The sequence below is a fragment of the Palaemon carinicauda genome, chromosome 9, assembly GCF_036898095.1.
Source record: "Palaemon carinicauda isolate YSFRI2023 chromosome 9, ASM3689809v2, whole genome shotgun sequence".
In the NCBI taxonomy this organism is placed as follows: Eukaryota; Metazoa; Arthropoda; class Malacostraca; order Decapoda; family Palaemonidae; genus Palaemon; species Palaemon carinicauda.
The window spans coordinates 115,220,114-115,232,613 of NC_090733.1; the positions used below are offsets into that span (position 1 = coordinate 115,220,114).

Consider the following 12,500-nt stretch of genomic DNA (forward strand, 5'->3'; position numbering starts at 1 on the left):
ATGATGCCGACGATATCAACAATCTTTACTATACCGATATGGATAATTCATAACAGATAAACAATCCCTGCTCTGTAATGACTGTAAATGAGCAACAAGTACCGTCACAAAGCATGAAAGGGTTAAGAGATTAGGCCTAAACCGTTAAAGGCTCTTTGTATTGAAGGGAAAAAAATTGCTTTCATAATTCCTCGGCCTAACCTTTCGTCACACACCTCGTGACGTCGTCTGGTGATAATCTCCTCAAGGGGAAACTGTGTGTGTTTTACCTTAATCCACACTTTAAGGGGGAGATTGATATAGAGACATAATACATATATATCTACTGAGTATATATATATATATATATATATATATATATATATATATATATATATATATATATATATATACTCAGTAGATATATCTGTATTATGTCTCTATATCAATCTCCCCCTTACAGTATATGTATATATATATATATATATATATATATATATATATATATATATATATATATATATATAAATACATATATATATATATATATATATATATATATATATATATATATATACTCAGTAGATATATCTGTATTATGTCTCTATATCAATCTCCCCCTTACAGTGTGGATATATATATATATATATATATATATATATATATATATATATATATATATATATATATATATATATATATATATATATGTATGTATGTATATGTATATATATATATATCTATCTATCTATCTATATATACATACATACATACATACATATATATATATATATATATATATATATATATATATATATATATATATATATATATATATATATGCGTAAAAATCACAGGGAAGCGTGAAGCTCAGATGCAAAAGAACCACAGGGAAAATGAAAATAGGAAATATAAGATTAAGTCCTGACAAGTTTCGTGATACTTCTTTATAAAAGTTCAATCATCTAATCTTGCATATGATAACTTGAATCACAGCAACAACTGGAAAAAAAAAAAATTCCGCCGAGTCAATCTTCCAGTCAAATACAGCCTAAATTGTAAGCGGAAAAGGCCTGAAAGCGAAGAGAAGACGAGGAGTTCATTTGAGTTTTCCCACAAATGACCCCTAACGAATGACACGCCAATAAGACCAATGGACCTTTTCAAATTTAACAGCCTGCTTGTGGCGTTTACCGACACGTTTATTGCTGACATTTTGACACGCACTTCCTCAAGAATGGTTTGGCCTTTGAGAAATATCAATTTTACAACGTGTCAAAGGTTTTTTTTTCTATGGGATATCTGTGGCGATGGGCCAGTCTAGATGACAGTTGCAGATAGTCTATTTTTTAAGCAGTTGGTGATGTGGCGTACATTCCAAACAATCTTTGTATCCTTGTTAATTGCACGGCTGAAGGCTAGTTTATTAGAAAAATAAGTTATATTTAATTATAGTATAAATTGATGATGAAGTTGGTTAAATCATCAAGGTTTGACCAAAGGTCCCATTGGTCGTGTTGGAAAATTATTTAGAAAATAATGATAAGATAGCATGAAATAAACTCTTGTTTGACTCGTCATTTCGAAAGCAAGACAAAGTCTTGAAGATGAAAAGAAATAACGAGAACATAATTAGATAAAACCTGCGAACGAGGAACGCATAAGGATATGAGAAAGTGAAATAACAGACTTCTGGAGACCGTGAACGAAGAACGAGACTTGGAAGAGGCAGACATATAAACAGTCGTAACTATCTGCGAAGAAACTTAATCTGGCATAAAACATTTTCCCCCTTTTTCTCTTGTACTTGTAATTTCAGCTGCTGCTGCTTGTATATTTCTGTCACGCAAAGCATTCTCTACAACGACTCCTCCTCCTCCCCAAGAGGAACCGCCCTTCCAACACCCTCTCTCCCGGATCCTTCAAACCGCAAAGGATCCCGTCCTCGTTAAAGAACGCCATGTCCTTCGGACACATTTCACTGCTTAAACGACCCGCCCCGACCTCCATTCCCCTCGGTTGTTTGTTTCGCAGACGGCTTCAAATTAAAATGTGGCAATGCTTTTGTAAGTTTTTTTTCTTTTTTTAGTATACAGACAAAAATGCAGGAACCTCAACTTTGGAGTGCTTTGCCTCAAATATGATCTATTTCATTTTGTTGTCTCATCTTCCATTTTAAAGGGGGAAGGCGCCAAGAAAGTTTCTCAGATTTACTCTTGATAATAATAATAATAATAATAATAATAATAATAATAATAATAATAATAATAATAATAATAATATCCTACGTCGTATCCTATGCCCCTCTTAGTTAGCTCTAGGTTTGCAATTGATAGATTGATAGTGGCACGTGTCTCAATAAAATCCAATGATATTTTAAGTGCAGCCAAATACCTCTTGACCCTAAAGTGCCAATCGCACTAGACCGTTATAATGCTAAACAATTTGCAATATCAAATGAACCCTAAAATGATATACCTTGTCATTACCCTTTACCAAGACGAACCAAATCATTTAAGACTGAAAGACGGTTTGACAGTTTTAAAAGTATTCGCGACTGAATGATTGAGTTATTGATTGATATTATGTCACAGTTACTGTTGAAGTCTGGGTCGTAGTATTTGGGATGCAGTAAGAGTATTTGGTTGTAGTGTAAAATGGTTAGTTATCATATAAGTAACTATGTCTTAAAAGGAGAGAGAGAGAGTAAGGAAATTATTATAATAACAATCATGATAGATGAAAATATCATAACACTACCCAAATATAGTTAACGAATAACAATTATATAGTAGCTGCATTTGTATATGTATATGTATATGTAGTAGTAGTAGTAGTAGTAGTAGTAGTAGTAGTAGTATCAAACAAGTTTTGCCCAAAACTAGAGACAAAACAATATAACACAACCTAGAGGCCCAAACAATAAGATTAGCTCGACAAAACCCAAGCCGGGCACCAGAAAGAAGTTTCCTCTCATAGAATCGCCGAATGTGAACGATGTTTCCAACAACTTTGCTTATTTATCTAGTGACACGAATACAGGAAACGGTTCTAAAGAAAGGATTAGCAAAGGGCTATAGTCTCACAGGACTCGGTAAATCACGTTCGTTTATACAGCGTGTCGGCTGTGACATAAAAATGTCGCGTTTGAAGATTTAAGGGCGAAATTTTAGACGACCTCTAATTCGGGCCCCGTCTCTTTTCTTCTTCTTCTTCTTCTTCTTCTTCTTCTTCTTCATTTTTTTTTTGCATAGTAAAATAACGTAGAAGTAGAGTAGCTAATGAAGATACTTTTTATAAGCTTTATGTATTTGTGGTTCAATGGCTTCGTGGGAAGTAGTGCCGTTAGAGCAGCTCACGCAGTACGTGTAGGAAATATTATTATTATTATTATCATTATTATTATTATTATTATTATTATTAGTAGTAGTAGTAGTAGTAGTAGTAGTAGTAGCTAATCTAAAACCATATTTGGTAAAGCTTGATGCTTGAAGCGCAAGGGCTCCCAAAGGGAAATTATCCCAGTGAGGAGAGGAAGTAAGAAAATAAGTAATGAATAAAAGATATACATTACTTTAAGATCAACGTTCGAATAGATGTCATAATAAACTAGGAAGATAGATTTATGTTAACCTCTTTAACATTAAAACAGTGGCTGCAAGTTTGAACTTAAACTGTTCGATTAGGGAGATCACTCCACAAACTGGCCATAGCTGGAATAAACTTCTAGAATACTGTATAGTATTGTGACTTATGATAGAGAAGGCTGGACTGTTATAAGTAACTGTATATCTAAAGGGCCTTTGCATCTAGTCTTTTAGCTTTCTTTTTCAATTAATATGAAATTATTTCTTCCATGTTGCTGCCCAGCCTCTCTTAATTTTCACTTCTTACTGCAAAACTACAAATACTGGCTGAATAGTCTCCCAGGGCCAAGCGCTGTGTCATATGGACCAAATCTATAAGATTGATATTAAAACAGTGGTTGGCACGCTCGTCTTACTCGCTACAGGTCACGGGTCGGATTTCAGCTTTGTTTATTACTATTGTGCTTCTATTGACCTACGCAGTAAATATTGTACTTGGTAGTTATTCAGTCCAGGTGAATGGCAAGTAGGGTGGGTAAGTTACGATGCTAGTGGCCTCATCAAAAAAAAAAAAAAAAAAAAAAAAAAAAAAAAGATATTTAGAGGGAATATCTGAAGAGTATATATAGTGATGATTAACTGTTCGAGGCCTTCCAATTTTGATGGTGAACATTTTTGACGGAGGAATGAGCATCTTTAGCTGGTGCTCTTTCTCTTCTATCTTCTCTGTCTCTTACTTCAGCTTTTAGATAAAAGTACAGTTGTATCCAGACATTTAATTCACTGCTGAGGACAGCAGAAGCATACTGGAATTTAAAGAGCGCACACATTCATCTCTCCTAGTTCGCATCGTTTTTAGAACTCTGAACGCTCGGATTGCCAATTGAGCGCCATTAAGCCATGTCATTAGGCCAGAGAGAAAGATAACATTTCCTAATGGTTTCAAATCCGTAGGATGGTATACAAGAGCTATGACGGAAATAGGCACTCAAGACTGTTTTCTTATCTCTTTATCTCTTTCTCCACCACAGCTGTGACCGGAAACGATCGGCTAACTTCTGTTTAAGTAAGTTCATAATTTCCTGCTTATGTGAACAAAAGTATCATCAATTTTTAGAACGCGCTCACCTGCTCCTAGGTGCGAACACCAACATGGGTTTTCAAGCCTTTCCCACTAAAAAGGTTACCGATATCGCCACGATCAGAGAGAGAGAGAGAGAGAGAGAGAGAGAGAGAGAGAGAGAGAGAGAGAGAGAGAGAGAGAATTATTATCTTTATTTATGGTATACAAATTTTGACGGAGCCACAAACACTAACGTCTAGGGTTTCTTTTTTCATCACCCTTTCTCTCTCCATCATAGCTGCGACCATCAACGCTCAACTAACACCTAAGTACTTAATTCCAACTAAGATGTAGAGAAGCATAGATTTTATTGATGTTGATTCCCATCCAGTATTTTTTTTTTTCAGGTATCTTGAAAAGTAGATAAAATACGTGATACTGCTATCCAAAAGGGTTATTAGTTTTCCATACGATATGATACAATCGAGGAATAAACTATTGACAATAAATGAGTTTATTAATCAATACATAAGCCCAAAATAATGATGATGCAATAAGTTATGATAATGATACATAAACATTGGAATAAGAAAGAGCAAACAAGCGTTAATGATGACCCAAGAGTAGATAAACAACATTGAAGAAATAGCTAAAATAAAATGACAACGCAAGTCCATTACTTGATGCGTTTATGCTTACCAGCTCTTTGTTCGCTGTCACTAACTATTCCTATTGCAACGCCAAATCAATTAGTCCTTCAGTCAATCTAGTTTGTCTGCCAGGAAAACGGGGATAGTATTACAACGCTCCGGTTGTTAGGATGGCCACGTCTTGACAGTTAACAACTTAGGAACTGTCTTCCACATGGGTCACAGCAAGGGTCAAAGGTCAACATTAGATCGCGGTGTTTTGTCATCAAATATTGTCTCTTATGTTTCCTTTTCCTTTTTATATTCTTTTAAAGTTTTAATCTTCTGCTCTTGTTATTCTTACATGCATTGATGGATGTATTTCTTTAAAGTAAGCTTTATTTTCTTTATTTTCAATCTCTTAGATTTATTGTATTCCTTTATACCCATATAATAATTTGCCATTGATCTATACAAATATTTAATGATTTTGAATAGAAAGTAGATATTAGTTATTCTATCTCTCTGTTTAAACAAGGAGAGAAATTTTGTCATCTAAACTGTGCCATCTTACCCCATGGCCTTAATGCAATACGAAAAGCAGAACTTAATCTAATGAATTCATGTTCTTCCTCTTGGGGCCACCTCCCCTCACACCCCAGCTTACCCCCCCCCCTACCCCACCCAGGCATCCCCAGCTTGTTTCCCATGTACTACAAAAAGGGGTTTAAAGATAACGCAACAGGTCTCTGGTCAACGTCCCCTCGCTGAGTAAATTGTCAGTGACATCGTAGAGTCCATGCGAGAATAATTATCGCTAATGTGGTTTGACCTCTGACAAATGACTTCTCCGATGTCAAGAGCTCCGTTGGATGACACCAGAACCCAGATTCTAAGGGAATTTAGTCATCAAGAAATAAAAAAAAAAAAAAAAAAAAAAAAAAAGGGAAACGCAGAGGGCGTGAGAATAAGTTGTGGAAATATGACCTAAATGTTTGGCGCTGAAAAGTTGCTATCGTTAAAAAAAAAAGTTCATCTCTATAATGTTCACTATGGATCGGCTGATTGATTGCTATTATTAATCTGGCGTAAGGATTACGAAGGTGATCGACACTGAACAAGAGCTACTTTAATACTGTGTGTATGGAGTAAATCGATCCAAGTAAATTTACACTTGCGACAGGGTATACTCGGGCACACTATTCTATCTAATTTCTCTGCTTCTTGTCTAGTTAAAGTTTATATAGTTTGTATAGGAAATATTTATTTTAATGTTGTTACTGTTCTTAAAAGATTTTATTTTTCCTTGCTTCCTTTCCTCACTGGACTATTTTCCCTGTTGGGGCCCTTGGGCTTATAGCAACCTGGTTTTCCAACTAGGGCTGTAGCTTAGCAAATAATAATAATAATAATAATAATAATAATAATAATAATAATAATAATAATAATTACCTTCCCGCAGTTATCTGAATATTCTCTTTTTTTAAGGAAAGTATGGACTTATCATTTTATGCATCTGCATACATGATTCACATACACCTACACACTAATAGACACATTTGTTTAAATACATATATTCATTTATATCTATATCTATCTAGCTATCTATCTATATATATATATATATATATATATATATATATATATATATATATATATATATACATATATATATATAAATATATATCTACATATATATATATATAAATATATATCTACATATATATATAATTTATATATATATATATATATATATATATATATATATATATATATATATATATATATATATATATATATGTACACCAAAACACAAACACACACATATATATGTATATATATATACATATATACATATATATATATATATATATATATATATATATATTTATATGTATGTATACACATATATATATGTTATATATATATATATATATATATATATATATATATCTTTATATATATACATATATGTATATATATATATATATATATATATATATATATATATATATATATATATATTTATATGTATATATACACCCATATATTACATATATATATATATATATATATATATATATATATATATATATATATATTCATATATATACATATATATTCATTTATATGTATATATATAAATATATATATGCATATATATGTATATATATATATATATATATATATATATATATATATATATATATATATATATATATATATATGAGATTTTTTATACTCAGACAGTAGCCTGCAATATACATTACTTCAAAGTGACATGGCGCAACTGTTTTTCGTTTTAGCAAGTGGTGAAAGTGTCCGCATATTATTGTTATAATCATTTGCTTATTCACTAAGAACAACACCCCCCCCCCAAAAAAAAAAGTTGATAAACATAAAAACAAAATCTAAACTATATAAAAAAAATTAAGGTGATAAGGTACAACAGATACACTAATCAAAATAGCCTAAATGTAAATAACCAAAAAATATATGTCTCTTTTATGCTTGCAAAATTCTTATGTACACAAACAAAATGATAATATGTTCTTTTTGCTGATAGATTCCAGTAAGAATTTCTTACAATTAATCGGAAGATTTAAATTCCATTCATCATCATCTCCTCCCACATCTGTTGACGCAAAGGGCCTCAGTTAGATTTCGCCAATCGTCTCTATCCTGAGCTTTGAAAACAATACTTTTCCATTCATCAGCTATATTACTCCTCATACTCTTCAGCTATGTAGGCCTGGATCCTTCAACTCTTCTAGTGCCTTGTGGAACCCACTAGAAATTTTGGTGAACTAATCTCTCTTGGGGAGGACGAAGAGCATGCCCAAACTATCCCCATCTACCCTTAACCATAATCTCATCCACATATGGCACTCTAGTAATCTCTCTTATAGTTTCATTTCTAATTCTGTCCTGCCATTTAACTCCCAATATTCTTCTGCGGGCTTTGTTCTCGAATCCACAAAATTTGTTGGCTATTGTTTCATTGTTATACCACGACTCATGTCTGTATAGTAACACCGATCTCACTAAACTGATATATAACCTGATTTTTATATGCAATTTCAGGCGATTTGATTTCCAAATCTTACTTAACCTAGCCTTTGTTTGATTTGCTTTTTTCAAGCTTTCATTAAACTCAAACTCTAAAGATCATGAGTTAGAGATCATAGTTCCTAAACATTTAAATGATTCCACCTCATTATATTAGGAACTTTTAATTAGTCTCGTTATTGTCAACTGTGAGATAATTTCACCAAAGAGGCTGTTGGAATGGACAACTGAATGTACTCATCTAGATCATAAACACTCACCAATAATGAAAATGTGATATAATCTTTCAAATGCATTAAATTTAACAGTTTTTCACGAAGACGAGCTCTATCAGTAACGCTTTCACGCTGTGGGTATCCGCTACCCAAGAAACGAAACGCCATATTTCTAAATCAGGTCTTATCTCAATGCATAAATCTAATCTTAATTTGTGACCCAAAATCTAAGAAAATCAAAATTTCAAAGTGTAAATCTAACCTGCTTTTGTGACCCCGGAAATCCACAAAAAAAAAAAAAAAAAAAAAAAAAAAAAAAAAAAAAAAAAAAAAAAAAAAAAAAAAAAACTGCAATTTCAATGTCTAAATTTAACCTGCTTTTGCGACCCGGAAATTTACGAGGATGAAAATTGAACTATAGTGTCTAAATCATTGGTAATTCATCACCGAAACGGGTCTTTTCCTCCTAGTGAGATACTTATTGGACAAAGACTATCATTGATATCCGAGATCTATACTAACAATCTCAGTCTGCAATAGGATAGGGTTGTCGTGGCCTGGTCGCTGCAACCCCACCATTCTTGTGAGCTAAGGATGGGGGAAATTGGGGAGCCTATAGGTCCTAACTTGGATGGAGAGGGCTTAGACGCTGATCATATGCAATATGGTAAGTCTCTCGGGCATTGTCCTGCTTGATAGGGCAATGTCACTGGCCCTTGCCTCTGCCATTCATGAACGGACTTTAAACCTTTAAATCTTGTTACTCTTCATAAAATATTCTATTTTCCTCTTTACCTTTCCTCACTGGGCTATTTTCCCTGTTGGAGCCTCTGGGATTATAGAATCCTGCTTTTCCAACTAGGGTTGTAGCTTAGGTAATAATAATAATAATAATAATAATAAAAAATAATAATAATAATAATAATAATAATAATAATAGGGATGGAGTATTACTTTGAATATAGAGAGATGGAAGTTGAAATTGAAATAAGCATTGATTGAATTAATTGGTCTGTTGATGATATGATAATGTTACGTGTCTCCTAAAACCACCGGCTCTGACAGTGTCTCGAAACCAATTACTAGAATATTCTGCAACATCTCTTCTTGGGGACGTAACCGGGGTATAGTTGCGTCCGCGCATATTAATTCAAGAGAGAAAGGGAGAAAACGATAAGATTTCTTATTTATGATATTCATTGTTTACTCTCATACAAAGAACACACACATATATACATATATAAGTTATATGTATGCATATATGTATTAATTCTAACTGTAATCGAAGAGTTTTAACATGCTTCTAAAAATAGGCCCAATAAGAAACTAAGAAATAAAACTAAATCACTATATATTTCCGCCAATACACAATGGCCCTCCTTAGGCTATTTGCCGAAATATATAGTTATTTATTTTGTTACTTGTTGGGCCTTATTAAAGTATATATATATATATATATATATATATATATATATATATATATATATATATATATATATATATATATATATATATATATATATGTGTGTGTATACTGTATATATATATATATATATATATATATATATATATATATATATATATATATATATATGTATGTATATATATATATATATATATATATATATATATATATATATATATATATATATATATATATGTGTGTGTGTGTGTGTGTGTTTGTGTGTGTGTGTGTTTGTGTGTGTGTGTGTGTGTGTGGGTGTGTATGAAAGTAAGGGAACACGTTCGAAAAAAAAGAGTTCCATAAAATACTGTATGTACGTAACACACATCATTCTCCAGATAAAGAGCAACCTGTACAAACACACACTGTCAATATATTCTAACTCGTACGCCTCATCAATGCAGCATTATCATAACATCAATGTAACTTCGGCGCCAAGGAAGACATCAGAGTTTGGTTAAAGGATTTATACCTCGATAACAATTGCCATCAGACGATAACTAGATTAAGGATAGCGTGGTTCAATGGATATCTAGTTTTTTTATAACCCCTTTTTTATAACCTTTATCCATTTATGGTTCAGGTATTAAACAGGTTGAATCATTTCCGACGAGTTTTTCTGGTAGCTTTGGATGAAGTGGAAATAAGAATATCTTCGTTTTCGCGTGTTGTTAATTTTTGTCCTTATAGGACGGATGTTAATCAGTTATGTGGGGTTCAAAATGATCAATAGGGTTCATAATATCTGATCTGTAACTAAAGGGATTATGCTTTACTTGTTGAACCTCGCAATGCCATATAGTTTAATTTAGATACAATAATAATAATAATAATAATAATAATAATAATAATAATAATAATAATAATAATAATAATAATAATAATAATGTGAGATTATCGTCTCCTCTAAAATAAATATATGCCATAGAGCTTAATATAGTTTAGGAATAGGAAAGTGGTACTACTACTACTACTACTACTACTACTACTACTACTACTACTCTATAACTCCAACAAAAAGTAAATGCAAATTCATATATAGCTGAAACATTTATAAATTCCCAAATCAATTTAGCATGTTAATATCGCAATTGTCTATAGGAAACTTGATGTACCAAAGAACTGTAAAAATAAATGAGCAATGTAACATGGAAACTTGAATATTGAATATATTATTTAGATTATACTGCACGCTTATGTCAAGGATTATTACAGATTGGTGGTATAGCTTATATAAAAAAAAGGGATGTCCTGGCCTGATTGGTAACGTCTCTGCCTGGTGTTTGCCAGTCGGGGGTTTGAGTCCCGCTCAGACTCGTTAGTGCCTTTAGTGATTGCAACCTTACCATCCTTGTGAGCTATGTTTAGGGGGTCTGGGAGAGCCTATAGGTCTATCTGCTGAGTCATCAGCAGTCATTGTCTGTGTCTCCCTGGTCCTAGCTTGTGTGGAGAGGTGGCTTGGATGCTGATCATATAATATATGGTCAGTCCTGCTTGCTAGGACAATGTGACTGTCTCTTGCCTCTGCCATTCATGAGTAGCTTTTAAACCTTTAAAACGGACGGAGGGACTTCCAGGTTATAAATCCCTCATCTGGAGAATTTGACATCTTCATTAAGACGTTGTTGGACCCTCACCCAGATTCTTCCTTATCAGCCAAAGGACTTGGTTATAGGATCTTCACGTCCTCGAAGAGACGATGGATGCCCTAAACGTTCCATCAAATGATAAGGTAAATAGCCTTTGACGTCCTTGACAGGTAAGTTCAAAGTCTAAACCGAGGTATTTAAATCTTGGGTATGTTTATGGTTTATTGCAGCTTGTATTTTTGGATTGTAGGGCAGTTTTTGTCAGTGTGTGTGAGTATTTATTTTGGTTTGCATGGGGAATGGGGTTTTCAATATTGATTTCCTATTTGAAGTTAAAAAAAAAAAAAAAAAATACTTGTGAATGTTTGCTTCAGAAATTTTCAGTTGCCGGCTATTTGTATTTCTAGATTATGTTATTGCTTTTTGTTCTGTTCCAGAGGAACAATCATGCATGGTAACAATAACAACAACAACAACAATAATAATAATAATAATAATAATAATAATAATAATAATAATATTATACCAAAGAAATCTCCTATTTTCTAGTTATTCAAACACTTTTGAAGTGTGATATTTCATGGGTTAATAGCAAGATATACCATCCATTCTATTTATACTGCAAGAAAACCTTGAGTTATAGATAGCGCCTCTTAAAACATACCCTAATAGGCTATTTCTATTCCGCTCCAGTCTCTCATAACCCCCAAACCAATCCTTATAAAATTATCCTCCTATCCCAGCTGTAACTACAATCTCATAAAATCATTATCTAGAAAGGAAATGGATGCGAGTGCGTATACTTACGAAGTCGCAGACGTGTTCGTTCGTGTGTCTTGTGTCTAATGAGGGATGAGTGGTGAGGTCTCATTCACAGAAACTTATTTACTCATGTCTTTACCGC

General features: G+C 32.7%; 1 protein-coding gene across 1 annotated transcript in view; it reads right to left on the reverse strand.

Moving 5' to 3' along the window:
• The window catches only part of LOC137647069 (uncharacterized), a 138,812-nt gene that overhangs the window by 7,829 nt on the left and 118,483 nt on the right, over positions 1-12,500 (reverse strand). The gene's annotated exons all lie outside the window — the stretch shown is intronic.